The sequence below is a fragment of the Patagioenas fasciata genome, chromosome 7 (genome assembly GCF_037038585.1).
Source record: "Patagioenas fasciata isolate bPatFas1 chromosome 7, bPatFas1.hap1, whole genome shotgun sequence".
Lineage (NCBI taxonomy): Eukaryota > Metazoa > Chordata > Aves > Columbiformes > Columbidae > Patagioenas > Patagioenas fasciata.
In genome coordinates, this window is record NC_092526.1 from 19222285 (window position 1) to 19239013 (window position 16729).

Sequence of the window (16729 nt, forward strand, 5' to 3'; positions counted from 1 at the left end):
AAAGAAATGCACATGCAGCATGAACAAAAAGAACAACTCTTTCAGCACGGGGAAGGTTATGGTCCTTTGACATGAGAATTAAGGAGTTTTGGCATCATACTAAATAAAACCTTTCAGCTTTTTTTCTTCCAAGCTCTTTTCTGTGTGAAGAAGCAGAAGTGCTGAGTCTGTCAGGTTTTTAAATATTCTTAATAAGAAGCATAATGGTATGACACTAAGTATGTTAACTAGGCTGCAGGTGGAGAGCTATTTAATGTCACTCTGTGTCTAAGACCAGATAAAAGGCTTTGTGCTTGCTTCTTTTGTAAAACAGAACTCTCTAATCCAGCACCTACCATCCATGCACAGTTTTGGCTCTCTGGACCTGAAGGCCACCTGGAGACAACAGCTTCAGATGTGCTCAAGTCCCCACCTTCGTTTTCTTCTACAGATTTCTCTGGACTGACGTGTCCAGAGCAAAACTGCTGTCTGGAAGAAAAGACAGCTTATTACATTCAAGATTTGCATCACTTCAAAGATGTGGAGGATCAAGGAGGTCTCGATACCTACACCCTGCACCCAGCAGAGGGGAGATGAAGGGACTAACAACCTGGGACACTCCACGAGAGTATGTCCTGCCTCTCTCCGCACCCGCCAAGCATTCCTGGTGTGTAGAGGCACTGAGCACTAGGAGTTGTGGGTGTGAGGCATTTCTACTTTACCTCTATATACACATCCCTCGCAGGCACAGTTGGCTGGACTGAAGATTTATCCCATAGCAAGGGAATGTACATCATTCTCAACATTACTCATGCTAGCAGTGTTTTCAGGTTAATTTGTAAAAAAAAAAATACCTGGAAGCCTAAGACTGAGTTTCAAATGAGACAGTTTTTTAAAGCTTGGTTTAATAAACCTTATTTATTATGTGAGATAAAAGAGTTCTGCAACTGACTGCATGGCTTCATGGCTGAAGTTAGTAACTCAATATGAATAATGCTGCTAAAAGAAAACATGTTATGTTATGTGATCAGTCCATAGCAATCAGATGGCAGCTATCCTCACTGGTTTTGCTAAAACACAGAATAACTGAGAGGACTAGTTATCTCAGCAGCAAATGTCTGAGTCACAGGAGCACAGCTGGAACATCGTGGCTCCCTACCCCTGCACAGCCTTTCCTATAGCTATAGCAGCATGCCACTATTGAGGGTTAAGATGAAGAAGTTTTGTAACTTGCTGCTGTCATGCTTACAATAAAGCACACTCTCATCTTCAGCATTTCTGAGTCTTTTTGGTGTCTATGTTTAAAGCATAAACGTAGCATTCCTGGATGCCACCCTCGGAAGATAAAAGCATACAACGTTTTCATAAACAGGATAAAGCACTGCAATTACACAGAATGTACTGATCGTGCCAGATCCAAGGCCAGGTAAATGTGAGTACACCCTTCGACTGCTGGGCACACCAGAAAATACTTAATTCCAATCGATTAAAGTAGAAGATTGGAAGAAAAAAATTAGTTCTTTAAGCGAGTAGCAGTGGAGCTTTCTCATGCATTAGGGCATAAAATGACACTCTGTGGGAGTCAGAAATTATTTTTTCTCCTTCAGATAGGATGTTGCGCAACTAGCCAAGCACAATTATTAATGATTTACCTACAATGCATAAGGTATTGCTTTTTAAGTCGCACACACCAGTCATCTCTTCTGCTATAGCAGCCTCTCTGTCTCTTCCTAATGTTACATTAATATGCATAAAAGATAGTTAGCCCTTTTGGAAGTATATTTTAAAAGGAGCGTTAAAAATATTTTGAAACATGCTCTGATCTTCTAGTCAAGCTAAGAACTAGGATGCTGGTCTTTAAGAAAAGGTATGAATACTTTTCTTGCGTTTTAGCTTCAACAAAAATTGCCAGTCAAAGCTATAAAGGGATGGAAAGTGTGAGCTGCTACAACAATGATTATTCATAAAAGAAAATAGTTTAAAAATGAAAAAAAAAAAAGATTTCACTTGCATTTGTACTCCCTCCCCCAAGGGAACGCATGATATCTGTATTGCACAATATACAACTCCTGCAATTGGTGGCCTGCAATAGGAAATATGAAAATAGATAAGGACATGTAAACAGAAAAGGAGAGGTTTTGTGGGAGTGTGGGGGGATGTCCAGTAAATGTGTAGTTCTTCTAGTACTTTATCAAGGATATTTGTAAATGGAAAGAGAAGAGTCAGAGGCTGAAAATATTTTAGTAACTGCTCCTGAAGCTAAATGTTAGCAGTGGCTGCATCATGGTATCCTCTAAAAAGCATGATGAAAAAGGTAAGAAGGTTTTCCTACGAAATCTTGTAAGGTTTTGGCCACAGAAATCCCCTTACTCCAACCCATGCAGGTCTGCCAATAACATCTTCATGATAAGTACAGGCAAGTACACGCCCATCAAACTCACATCCAGGGCTGCCTGGAAGGCATGGTACATGGAGGAAGGAGTCCCCACAGCACAGGATGTTTCATGAGAAGCTCAGCAGCCCAGGGGACTGTGAGGACAGAACCGGCTGCCTGCCTGTAGGGTGGCTGGACAGCTGGAGGCACTGAGCCAGAGGTGGCAGCAGGAGCAGGAATGCTACAGGGAGGGTGGCTTCATGTTAACACTTCTGCTTCAAGCAACTTGTCAGCAGTGAAAATTTCAGGTTCATGGAATTTCGGCCTCCTGAAAACAGCTGCAGCACTGATGTAACTGTTAGCTTATTTGGTGAACTCTAATGAATGGATGAGATATTATAAGGTGTGCTAATTTCCCGTTGCTTCGGCATGATACAATGATCCTGGAGAAATCTAGTAGATGATAACCAGCTTCCTATTTCTCAATCTAAAAGCCTCTCATTTCTGATATGCTAATAGTCATCATAACAAACAGTTGCTAATAATCAAACGACTGAAGAAATCATAGTAACTTCCCCCTATTTCATTCATAGCTGGGCATGAAAAAATGAATTGGACATTCTCAAGCCCAAGCTGCACAGAAGACAAGAACTTTTCGACACATTAAATGATAGTAAATATTTGTCTTATCCTTCCAGGTGGGAAAGTATTTGTGGCTCTCTTTCATGCTTTTAATCAAACTGCAGACCTCAGCTGACAGCCACTCCTCCTTTCCTGAGCTTTTTTCAAGAGAGGTATGGCTTAAGATGATATAACCTCTTAATAATCGTAATCACGTTATTTTTTATTATCTTTTAATTCATTATAATCCCAATAAGTCTGTGGAAATCTAGAATTAAAATTTATTTCTTTAATGACTTATGTTTAAAACATTAGCTACACATGGCATTAAGATATTATTTACCAAAAAAGAAACACATACATTAGTAAGACAAAACACTACCATGTTGGATCTGTAGGTTTTATTTAGGGATAACAAAACAAAATCCATAAGGATCTGCCCTTTCTCCTCAGTCTGAGCCCAGAAAGTAATACTGATTTGTCACTAACTCAAGTTACTATTTTATAGCTACTCTAGCAGCATCTGTTGGCAGTGTATAAGATGTCCTGCTGCGTACAATTAATCAGTATGCTGGTTGGGCAAGTAAGTCATACCACAGCTCCCAATATGTGCATCATGGTCTCGTTCTGTCATATCACTGGCCGATGAGGTTGCAATGCAAGCACAGGGGGCAGGCATCCCATATGCTTTGGGTCAAATTTATGCTACAGGAGCTCACAAAAAAAAAAGTTTCTTCCCAAAAAAAGGAAAAAAAAAAAAATCCCCAAAAGAAAAGGGTCTCAAATAGTGCCTAAAAGTAAGACTAATTTTTGTGTATCTTAAACATCTACAGATCCAGCCACAGTCTCTTTCACTTGGTTTTCTACTGAAGAAAAATAAAATATGGTAAAAAAAATACAAAGAAACCTTCTGTTCCTTGCAGGAATGGAGGTATGCCTTGAGTTCTGGTGTCCTGCGGTCACTAAGCAATAGGAGTTTTTGATTCCCAGCAAAATCCGGGGTCCAAAGGTGAGGCAGGCAGATCTTTGCAATGCAAACAACATATATAACTTGTTACCAATCTCCTCACTGGTACCTCATACTGATTAGTTCATGACCATCAGTCACAACTGAAGATCAGGGCCTAGATATAACAGGGACTTTGAGGGAAAGCTTATCAGGTAGCACTGGCTGCTATGTTCAGGAAGTGTGTTCATGATCTTCAATATACAAGAGGGGTGGCATCTATCTTGTATACAGAGTGTAATATTATTTATTGGTCCTGGATTTAGTTTACTGTAAGGTTATAGACTCATTATTTGAAGATGTTTTTGTGAGATCTTATGAGTTACTAGTTTAGACATCCAAAAAACTACTATGTGCTTGTGTTGGTCATTGTAGCCACAATAGCTCTCCAAGCGAGCAGACAAATTTCAAGCCTCGAGAAATTCACTGTCCCAAGTTTTTACATTCCAGACACCATTTACCAGTCCCATATGATTCAGGTGTAGTTCAAACAACCAACAGCTTCCCCAGTTAATCCCAAAATTCAGAAAGCATCACACTTCGAGACAAAGGGCCAAAGACATGCAAGAGGAAAGAGAAAAGAAGTAAGATGTAGGAGAAAGGCAAGATTATTTTTTATAGCTATATTCTACATATTTACAGGAAAAAAAAAAAAACAAACACCTGTACATTTAATGCTCCATTTGTGCCACTCTCCTCTGAAGTACTAGCTATCGTCAGAAATGGGAAATTGAGCCAGTAGAACCCTAATCTAATGTGGTTTTTCCTGTAATCCTATTTCCACGAGGATCTGTTATTTTACTGAAGGTAGCAGAAATAACAGATTCTGTTATTTGATAATTGTGAATCTGTTTTTGAGGATCTACCTGCAATAAATTGTTTACTCTCACTTCTTCAGAAAACAGGCCACATTCTGCCTATGGGTCTCCTGAGTCAATGTGAGACATAAACATACCATTAGGACAAACCTGCAGGCCTGTGTCCACATGCTTCCTATAGATTAGTCTATTTTGTCCGTTTCTGTTTTTTTTTTTTTTTTTTTTCCCAGCGGGAAATGAGTTCATATAATTTTGAAGAATGTAACTTCTAAAATTTTACAACAAACCAGCAGTTTCAGTTGCTATTTTCCGAATTCAAACTGTTTCCAAAAACATGATCAACTAAAACAACAGAGTTTGGAAAAAAAAAAAAAATTAAAACTGAACCGAAACAAAAAATCATTGTGAACATTTACTTGCAATATTATAACCTACTATTGCTACTAACAGAAAATGTGAGTTTGCATGGGCGGCATCACTTTAAATCTGCACTGTTCAGATTTCAAAACAGACTTCAGCTGCTTCTGCCTGGTCATATACACAACAGCAGACAGCCCTGCTGAAACACACCCTTGGCCATGCACAAGCACGGTGAAACACTGTGGGCGCAGGCAGCCGAGCACCACGGCTGCTCTGGAGAGAACGGAGCTGTGCTCGGCCACTCTGCTCTAGGTCTTAAAGCTTTGCAGATTCAGTTTTCATTTTCTCATGTTCTCTCACCCTTGGCGTTACGAGGCAATTAAAAAAAAAATGACTATTGCTAAACACGTATCAGTAACTCGTTGTTAAGCAATAAGAGCTAGTGGGAGGACATTTCTTAGCAGTTAATGATTGGCCAGAGGAGATGACTGGGGTTCTTAACACAGTCAGTCATTAAATGTGAAGCAATACCCTTGGCTTTAACCCGCTATTGCTACTTGCATTTCCAGCCCCCCTGTTTACTTCTCCAGCTTTCTGCATTGCACTGATGTGCATTTCATTTTCTTTTCTTAGGTACCTACCTATTCCCAGCCCTTAGTAACTGACACAGAAAATCTCCATTCACGATGGTCCATAAGGTTCCAAATAAAATATGCTCAGATTGCTGATTACATGAAGATTATTATTAAATATTAAAATGGAGACTTTATTCACATTTTAGTGGCCATGGATGAAAAAAGCACACAGACCAGTGTAATCCATTTATTGGTTTATGGTGGAAAACTCCTACAGGGAGTGCCACAATTCCCCGTGCTGTCCCTGAGTGCATTTTGCATTAGGATCTCTGATTTAGCTGGAAGATATATAAAAATCACATGCAGTCAGACAGATCCCTCCTGGCTACACATCTGAGAAGGCTCAGGAGCATGAGGTCAACACAGAGCAACTTACGTTCACAAAATGAACCCAGAACCACCTGCTTCAGATGTTAGTATGCAAAGATTTTCAGGGTCTGGAGCTTTTGACCAAACCACACCACTCTTAGGGGAACTGTTCTCTTTCTCTCTCTCTCACTCACTCCTCCTCTCTCCTCCTACTACCAACCATGCACACAAAAGCAATGAAAGTTAAGGGCCAGCAAACTGCTTCATGGAAGCATGTTTTAAGCTGTTTATCTTATTCAAGGAGTTTGATGCTGAAGCACTTCAGCCATTAAAAGCAGCCCTTTGAGACCACAGAAATCTATGGTGTTACTATGGACTGTCTTGCCGCTAATAGTTTCCTGGTTTGAGTGATATCTTTTTATTTTTCTTTTTATTATCCATTTTTTTCTGAGCAATGCAGCTTACTTCAAACTTGAAGACAGTCACAGTGCATTTCCTTATTTATGCTGATACTGCATAAAGAAAAGGTTCAATTTGCATTTCATGCAAACTCCACAGCTGATTACTCATTTTTTATATTTATTAAAATGGTCATTTTAAATGAGAACACTGTTCTTACTATCTTATTAGGTCCTTCGCAATGCATTTTTAATTACGACCTATACTAGAACATCTGCAAACTGATAAAACAGTATATTAGTCATGGATGTGTTTATTCTTTCTTTATAACCACAAACCATTTTTTATGTTTAGAGTCCATCCTTTTTTCAATCAAACGTTAAAGAAAGGTTTATTGACAGACTGTAAATGGTCAAAACTGCATAAAGATGGCAGAGGAAGCTAGCAATGGCATTCCACAGGATCATAATTTCTTAAGAATGTAAATGAAACATTTGAACACACAAAGTTAGGGAATGAGCAGTCTAGTATTTAATTTCCCAGTTGAAGGCTGAATATTTCCTGATATCCTGCAGGGTCATTGAGGAAGAGGTGGGGTTTTTTGGAAGACATTTTGGCTGCTCTTCAATCACAGACTTGGGAGAGCTGCTTACAGTGAGGAAGACAATGGCATGAGACCAGTCTCTCTGTGCTTTGGGTGTTACATTGTCTGGGATCTTCCTTCCATAAGCTCAAGGCAGTACATGAAGGCAACAAAACAAACAAAAAAACCTCTCAATATTGACCAAAAAAAGCAAAATGAAACAGACTTTAAACTATAGAAACACCCTAGAAGAACTAAGTGGCAGAAGTTCTTAGCTGCCAAGGGCAAAAGCCATGAAGAGAGAAAAATACTATTTCTTTAGATGATCAAAGCATTGAGAGCAGATACAGTGTTAAACTACTGATGCCCTTCACTTTTCTTTTTCTCTAGTTCAGACTGATAGTGATTACTAATGAAGAAACCATGGAATTTCACAGCTTTCTGTGTAGGCAAGCATTCTGTAAAAAATATTTTCTTTAAAATAATGTAATGAATATTTTGACTAAACAACTGCTTTTTCACAGCCTCTGTTCCTATCATTAACTCTTGTCATTGCTGCTGTAGGAGGCTTGTGATTTTTCCCCTGATTGGACAACAAAAATTTTAATAAAGATGACGACAAAGTGGTTAAAGTCTTTCAGTACCTTCTGGAGGAGAGCAATTTGTAAAGCACAAAGAGCTAGGACAAGGGAGAAGGATAAGACCATTTTAGGAAATCTAAAAAGCTCCTACAGAATAACTTGGTTCAGTTATTGGCCCAGGCTACATTAGATTATTGGAATAGTTATTGCTAAGATAAATCTGGAAGCAAATTTCTTCAATCATAATCACGTGAAGGATCTGTTTGCAGTCACTATATATCCATTTTGGGGAACCTGATGGTGCATTTACAGGGGACAAACAGTACTCTGCTGCTCATGAGCCCTCACTGTCAAGTTCCCTTCACATCCATAACTTCGCTTCACTTGCTTCAGTTTTGAGACTCAGTCTCTCTGTTTTAGTCATGTCTGTAAGGCACAGGAAGAGCCAGGACTTCCTTGCGGTAGGTGCTTTTCACAGAGATTGCTCCCCGCTGCCTCAGTGAAAGGAGCTTTCGTGTGGGATGAGTGGGTCCACCTCCAACTCACGGCCTCTGTCCTTCTGCTGACCTGCAGCTCTGCCGCTCCTTTTTCCCTATTCTGTTCTTGACTTCTTTTCACAATCGCCCATCTTCCTCTGCAGATGGTCTCTCTGCTGTTCTCTAACCTAAACGGATTTTGAGTTGTCACAGGAAAAAAAAAAAGCCTAAAGAAAGAAGGTTGACTGTGAACACTACACTCTGTCTGCATGAAAATCAAATAAGGAAGGGAATAAAACATGGTGATTTTGAGACCAGACTTTCCCTGATTCCCTGGGAAGCCCAGAAGTCAGGAAGTCACTGTCAGCTCCCTGTTTCTGTGTTTCAGCCTTATTTTCAGCACAGGTTAGAGCTTTATGCCACCACTCTTGGCTCTTATTCTGCCTTTCCTGGAGTGGGAAGCATATGGGAATGCACAACCGAGCTTAAGATTCTGCAGTCCTGAGGTGGTGAATACTATTACAACGTTGAGCAGCCCTGAATGTGCTCCAGCTTCTTCCTAAGGACAGCCCCAAACCTCCTTACAATCTGCCCGAGCTGTTCTCAGCAAAGCTCTGCAAGACCCCAGGTTTTCCCCCAGGAGATTCACAGGGTGTTATAAAAGGGCAGCACTCTGTGTGGCTAAGCAGTGTCAAAGTGAGACCATCCGATGACAAACACAACGTGAGCTGAAGTCAGAGGCAGCAGCAGTCCCCCCCTTAAACTGTGATGGTGCTTCTGTATCACTACAGATACATTATCTTATTTACAGAATTACAAACTAACGATAGGGTATAAAAATGCAAAGTATTGTGCTAACCTGTAGTTTCTCAATTCCTTCGTTTGGTACATTTGTCTCATAATTAAGGGATAGTTTTTGTCTGTGAATAATAAACACTTTGAGTTTGAATTAATTCAAATATTTCTTTCCTATCTTGCTTGCTAAAATAATAGAGATATTCCAGGCTATTTCCTATTGCCCATTAATGCTGTGTATATAAATAAGCCAGGTTATCTTTTCCTTGTGAGAAATGTTTTATCTAACAGGCTCTTGTCTAGTGGTTCAGTACTCTACCACTCTAAATTAGGACACTTTATCTTAAGGCTTCATAATCTTACGAGACTATAATTGGAAAGTTTATAAAAAAAATCCTGCTTTGTAAGCTTGGCAGCTGAGATAGAAAGAAGGAATGAGAAGGGCTACAGCAGAATTACACCATCACTGCTAGCCTGACTCCGCTTGACAGAGCCGTTTAATATTTTGACAAGACAAAATATAAAGCAGCATTTTATTCTGTAGAGACTTCACTAGACACAAGCATGGAAGTGCTTGTGATCAATAAAGTTTGCGGTGGAGAGTGATTTATTTACAGCAGGGTATTATGTAGAGAAAGAGCTGTGATATTTCCACAGGCTTTGACGGCATAATGGGCCCCTCTCAATCCTTACATGGAAGGGTTAGATTGTCATGGTTGCTCAGGCAGTATTCAAAACGTTATCTGATCAGCCTTAAAGACTTCGGAACGAGACAGATGATTAGTTACCCTAAACGATCCTCATCATGCAGAAATTGATGATTTAATATAGTCAATGACAGACGATTCCATTTGTACTAGATAAAGTGTCTGCGGTTTGTATCAATCATAATAGAGTTATTATTGAGCATAAAAGAAAAGCATGTTTAATATCATTAATTCCAGATATGTCGCTTTCCACATCTGGCATTCATCCATAGAGCAGAACCACTCCAGGCTATCATTCCTGCCTGTGTGCTGGTGACTCCAGTGTTTTTTGTAATTTCAAAATGTTTTTCAGCACCTCCAGCTAGGTGCAATAACAGTTTACAGATTACCTATGTCATCACATTTTGACAAACTTCTCAATCTGATGTGACCTTCATCTTTAGCCATCTGCTTGCCTTTGTTTCTGCCTTTAAAAAGAAAAAAAAAAAAAACAAAAACAAAACCAAAAAACAAACAAACAAACAAACACACAAAAAAACCCTCTGCAACTTAAAGCTGTAGTGGTTTGTTCCATATTCTTCTAGGTCAATGTTTCACCTGTGTAAATCCAGAAACACAGACAGAAATGTACAGGCAGTAACCTGGGTTCATATCTCAAGGTAGCTGACATGGGACAAACCTCCTAAGCAGATGTTTTCATCACTTCCATCAAATGCTTCTTAATTGTTAATGATTATCAACAAAACTTACATAAAAATCAGTATTCAGAAATTATCCTTTGTAAAAACAGGCCTCCTGCAGGGCCTGTCTTTTTTTAATTCCTAGAAAACATGGGGCAGAACCTGGATATTTCCATACCTAAATCATAAATATCTACAAGTGACAGAGCAGAAGCCATACTGAAAATGTAGCCCAGATTACTACACATGCAAATGGTTGATTCGGCCATGGAATGCAAACACTCACCAGGGATTCCAAACACACATGTCACTCATCTCCGGGAGGGAGACTGTATTCCCAGAAAAGTAGTGCATCTATGTACAGATATATTTTTCTCCTCATTTTGCTGAATTCCAACTAAAACTTCAAATGTGGAGTGAGGAACCTATGGGATTTTGTTTCTTTACTCATTCAGATGGACAATTGTATGGTTTTAAGTGATAAATCCTCAAAAATAAGAAAATTAAAGGGTTATAAAAGAGTGCAGGCAATGTTGTTTTTAAAGACTGAGTCCAAGATTTCCTGTTATATTGTTCAAATCAGAAAATTGGCAAGGCATTCTTTTACATGCAGTCATGGGGGCCTCCTCGCCTTTTTTTTTCCCTGCTTGCATGGGTGTTTTATACCAGTTGGGAGAACAGTCCAAATGAGTTGGCTGCCTGCCAGTTCAAACAGCAGGAAGTTTACTGATGCTGGAAGCTTTATTTATTTTGTGTTTTATTTGGGAAGGAGGAGTAAAGAAGGCTAATAACATTTCAGGGGCAAAGAGTGAGTTGTTGTCCTGCACTTGAGGCTCAACTATCAACCAAGCATTGCAACATCTCCTGTACTGCAGAGTTCAATTTAAAGATCAAATCCACTATTACATCCTCATCTCCTACTGTCACTCCTCCGATGGAAAGGACAAGAAAAATAAATCATCTGAGTAACTACTACCGTATATACAACTATTGTAAATAGGAGAGGGAAGGAAATGGTAACTACTAAGTGGATCCCTGTTAATTCTGTGCAAAATAAGAGGAATGTTATGCACAGCGCTGAACTGACCTCAAGGCCCAGACAAAGCAATGATCATTTAATAATAGCAAAGATCCTGACCTTCCTACTTTATTTTTATTCCATCTGTACCTAATGATATGTTGCCTTCAGTAGCAAAGCCATTTTTTCTGGGAGGGAAGAGTTTACTACTGCCAACCCCCGACTGTTGCATCCTACCCCCGTTTTATTTCTGCAGATTATGGCTCATGAAATCAGACTGGCAAAAGGGCCCATTGATACCACCACAAGACTCCACTCTCTGCCTGGCTCATTCCAGTGACCTGGTTTGCAGAGCAGCCCCTCAAACCATTCCTTCAGAAAAGCCAAGGGAGCAATGAGCTGCCCTGGTGGGTGAGAATAACCAACCAAGTGGGAAATGTCCTCACAAGACATCGTTGGGAGAGGACATGCTCCAGCAGTTTCACCATCTGCAACACCACACCTAAGGGACTTTAACCAAAGACCTCCAGCCTCAGCTGAGATTGTCCTTATGTCTTGAGCAGAAGTCATCCCTGGGAAACTGCAATTAGTAGCTGACCTTAACATGACTCACCCCTGTGGCTCTGGTTTCCACATATAGGTGAAATGGGACCAGTTTTAGTCAACCACTTAAAAAAAAAAAAAAAAAAACAGATAGCAAGGGTGTTACAAGAGGCAGTCATTACCTTATTTTGGTAACTACTTTTCATGATAAAAACAGTTTCATTGTGAAAATAAGATGAAGATAAGTTTTCAATACGGGAAGCTATAAATATGAAGAATATATGCCGAATATAGCATGTGGCTTAAAGTAATAACGATCAATCATCACAATAACTCAAGTTCACTAGACAGCTGAAACGATCAGAGCAGAGTAACAGGTGACTGGTTCCTCAGTATCAGTAAAGCTTTTAATACAGTTATTTATTTCTGCGTGTAAGTACATGCATAAATGTGTTTGTGTGTATAAGGGTAAATGAGAGGGACTGCTACCAGCAAGTTAAAAAATAATGGAGACAATGTTTTCAACTCTTCAAGCTAGCCTTAATATACTTTCCTTTAAATGTGCTTACTGGAAATTACCTTCATCTCAGAAGACACCTACCTTGGGGCTTGGATTTCTCGGATTAGATGTGGGGGAAGATGTCCACTCTGATGGGTATCAGATTATGCTAGTGTGCACTCACATGTTCTCCAGGAATCATCTCATGGCAAATCTATCTGTCTTCTTTTGAAGGGTAAGAATGAAAGTTCCCAAAACCTGAAAGGTTGGATCACAGCAGTGAATATACAGGTAGAGACTTTTAAAGAAAGGTGAATTACTATCTGAGTAAGATTTCTAGCCTTGGAAATTAAATTGTTCAGAAAAAGCTATTGAAATAAAAAATATTAGAGGGTACTGACAGTACCATATAAAATGCAGAAGGTGAAATTGTCTGTATTGTTAGGAGATAAAAAAAGAGTAATGACTGCTCTAAGTGGGCAAGGTGTAGAAAAGGAGCTATAATATAAACTGAAGAGCAGGTCAAAAGGAAGTACATGCACTGGTCACTCTGTCCCTTGGTGTATATGTCTGGTATACTCCACTCTGCTGGCCATGTCCTGGTTACAGAGGGATGCAGGTCTTAGTCACCAGAGACTCTGGTCTCTTGGTCACTGTCTCCTCCACCGTTGGTTCCTACCCAGACCTTAACAGTAGCTGTGTGGACATTACATACTGTTGTTTGCAGTCACAACTGGTCCCCAGCTCATCACTAGTGACCTTATATCTCCACTTTCTTTCCTGTCCCCTCGTGTTGCCTGATGCCTTGTATCCCCTGACCCTCTAAAAGAGTTGTCTTCTGCATCCCTCTGATTCTTCTCTTGAATGCTGGATTTCTATATCACCTCAGTATTTCCAAGTGTGTCCCACCCCAGAGTTTTGCACCCAACTCCCTAAATGCGGCTCCCTTTCCAGCGACAGCCTTGCTTTGGACTGGTTGAAGCAGCAGGGAATGTCAGACAGCCACACTAGGGCCTGTCTCATTTCTGCATGTACGTCCCAGTGTGACCAGCGATTGTCTTCAGTGACTATAGTTCAGCATTAGCCCTATGACAAGGTGTGCAGATTGGTTTTCTTGTTGCCCACAGCAAAATCTGTCCAATGGAAACTAAAAGTAATTAGAAGCTTAAAATAAGGGATAATAATGAAAATAATAATAAAAATAATGAGAATTGTTATATAATCCTGGTGGAGACTGAGAGACATGAAGGGCACCTTGGGCAGATACTGTTGAGAAGAAAGCACAGGACAGCTTTACCCTCAGATCAGTACCAGCAGAAGAGTTTCTCTCATAAGTATCCAGGTGAGCTCTGCAGCCCCATGGGCTGGTAAAGCTGGATTTCTTAGCCTGTCAGAGCACAGCTTGCCCCCTGCCCAACTTTGGAAAAGAAAGAAAAAGAAAGTTCTCTTACTAATTTCGGAAGCCAGCTGTGATATACATCTCCTTGTCCAACAGCAGTATTTTTCCATAGGAATCAATCTCTTTTCAATCTCTTTTCAGGTTAAGGCCTGCCTCCAAAATCTCAAGATGTTTGGTTAAAGTGACATTTCAGACACTTTCCTTCAGCAAAAGTGACATTGAACACAATAGCAGAGGAACTGAGAGAGGGCCGTATGTAGACAGGCAAGAAAATCAGACTCAAGAGCCAGTGTTGTGTAGAGTCACTTAAAGTCAAGACTTATATGTTATTTCTCACCTTTCAAGCAACTACATGTCTTTTGTGTCCACTCCTTAGGGTCACATGGAAAAGTGAAACCTTGGAGACAGGAAAGAAAGAGAAAACAGATTATTATAGACCTCACTGCTGTCCTGAGCGATTCTTCCTTTTTTCCAAAAATAAATTATCTCCCTTTGCAAGAATTCAGTTAAGTCTTAAAACATAGGGAATTGCTATTCTAATTTACCAGTGTCAGCTTTGTTTCAACCCACTGTTGATCAGTTAGTTTTGTATGTTTTACATTCTGATATTTATAAATGCATTGTGGGGCACACAGGGGTATATCTTACATATTTGCACATATATACTTCAATAAATACATAATTCTTGAAATTAATCTATTAGAAACTGCACTTAAGTTCAAATCTGTCTTGTGGTCAACACCATCCAGCAATTTTGTTCCTTCTTTTTCTTTTTTTCTTTCTTTTTTTTTTTTAATACAGGTCATCCATTCAGTTGAAGTTCTGTCAAAATCATGCAGTTGATCTAATTCCTAGTAACAAAAGTAATTACTTTGAGTTCTAGTTTATTTCAATTATACTGCTGCAGACTTTACATACTCTAAAATACAGGGGTATAGCTCAGGGGGAGATCATTGCACTACAGCAAGCACCAGCTCAAGTCTATGTGGCCTCTCCAGAGCTTTCCTGTGTCTTGCCACGTTGTCACCACTTCATTGTATTAAAATTTCTGTATTTGCAGCCTTGCAGTTTAACATTATTTTTCCTTTTCTTAACTTGATCTTTGGTGTCTCTTCATGGCTGAAGGCAAACCCATTCACAGTATCACGCAAGGCAGTGGTCCTCTTTCCCCCAGAAACTGGTTTTCCTCAGCTTCCATAAGCCCTGAGCTTTTCTCCTGTAGATTTCCCTCTTAGCAATTCCTTGTTTGCCTCCGCTGGGAGGGTTTGTGCTGTTCGTTTTCCACCACTGGATAGCTTGCTCTGCACTTCTAATCTGCACATCTCTGACAGCTTTTTTTGCTTTCAAGAGCTAAAAGCATAGGAAAATCCTCCTCTGGCTCCCTCTCACTGGCTGCTCAGAAATGAAGGAGTGGGCTCAGAGAAGCATCACAGGGAATAAACCTGCCAACGGATAGAGCAGAGAGGGAAAGAAAACAAGATGTAAGTACATAAGATGGACCTGAATTATGCTATTGATGAGAACAGACATTTGCTTGGCTGGCTCACGCTTTTCAGATACCTTTGGAAGGGTGGGTTTGTACTGGAGTGAACCTCAAGGCTTTTTTGCTTGGTTTGACTGGCACTTCCAACATGTTGAATAACATCTGTAGTTCAAACAACTTGAAGAGAAATCTGCACATATTAAGAAAATTTAAGCAAAGTTGATTAATTCAGAGCCTGAATACTCAGCTGGGAGACACTCCTACTGGCAAATTATCTCTGAGAATATAGATACAATCCCTGGTTTGTTCCAGTCTGCTGGGTCTTACTCACAGGGATTAGTTAAAGCAGATCCTGTTAGAAGAGTTCATTTGTCCTTCCTGCACAGTCCTGACTCCCTGTGCACTCCAGCTTCCTGGGTCCTGGCATGTGGGATGAGTTCATGGCTACGTATTTGGATGTGATTCTCACTGGCACACTCTCCTAAAATCACAACCTAGAACTCAGAGCTCATATCCTAGAATGCCCTTAAGCCAATACAATATGCATACATTCATGCTGATACAGAAGAAAAGCTCAATAAAAAAATATAGAGGGGTCCAATTCGGAGTATTAGTCACCCCTTCCCTTCATAGGATTAGATCTTTTTCACCTAAAAATGCACTACAATATGTATTAAAATCAAGGTTGTGAAAAATCAAAACATCTTTGATCAAACTTGTTGGAAATGAAACCAAAGAAAAAGAATCTTAACAACCCACATTGTATAAACAGATAAGAAAGTACAAATGAGTGTATTTGTTGCCACCCCACTTTGCAGCAAGCACATGTGTACACCTACTGCACAGTAATATATATTACTGACTAATAAATCACACTTTGATCCACGTAACCCAAAGCATTTTACAAACACTAATTAAAACTTGAAATGTCTCTCAGAGGTACTTAAATAACAGTGTACATAATTTGTAGGTGGGAAAAGCGAGCCAAGGGAAGGTTAAATTAACTCACGCAGGATCAGATGGGGAATCAGTGAAAAATCAGGAAGATGATGCGAGTCTGTGTCCTACTCCTGTATACAAGCTAAGGGAATCTGTCCTTCTTGAATCTACAGAATGAGTGTGATTGTGACTCTAAAAAGGTTTTCCAGAAGATTATTCGTCAGAGTTTATGTGAATTCTAAGTATTTGGTTTTAAGCTACTAAGTAGGCTCTGTTGCATCACTGGTTCCTGATATCTCAAGACTCTCAATGGAAAAAGTAATCCCCTGCTCATAATATAAGCTAACCCCAGATCTGATTTGGTGACAACTGGATACAACTGTGTGAGTTCTCCAGAGATGACCACTAATTGGTACTTCATGGCAGGCACGGCTGCCACCGGGAATTTGCATTGCATCACACAGAAACTCAAAAACTGTGAAATAATTACAGAACGGCTGTGGGGAGTGTTGCCACAAGCAAGGC

The 16729-nt window shown here is 39.9% G+C and overlaps 1 long non-coding RNA gene across 1 annotated transcript; it reads right to left on the reverse strand.

Moving 5' to 3' along the window:
• Positions 1-401: 401 nt before the first annotated feature.
• Positions 402-14232, reverse strand: LOC139828353 (uncharacterized). Its single transcript, XR_011739865.1, has 3 exons — positions 14120-14232; positions 12486-12641; positions 402-468 (listed from the first exon to the last, which is right to left on the reverse strand). It is a non-coding gene; the product is annotated as an uncharacterized lncRNA (long non-coding RNA).
• Positions 14233-16729: the final 2497 nt, after the last annotated feature.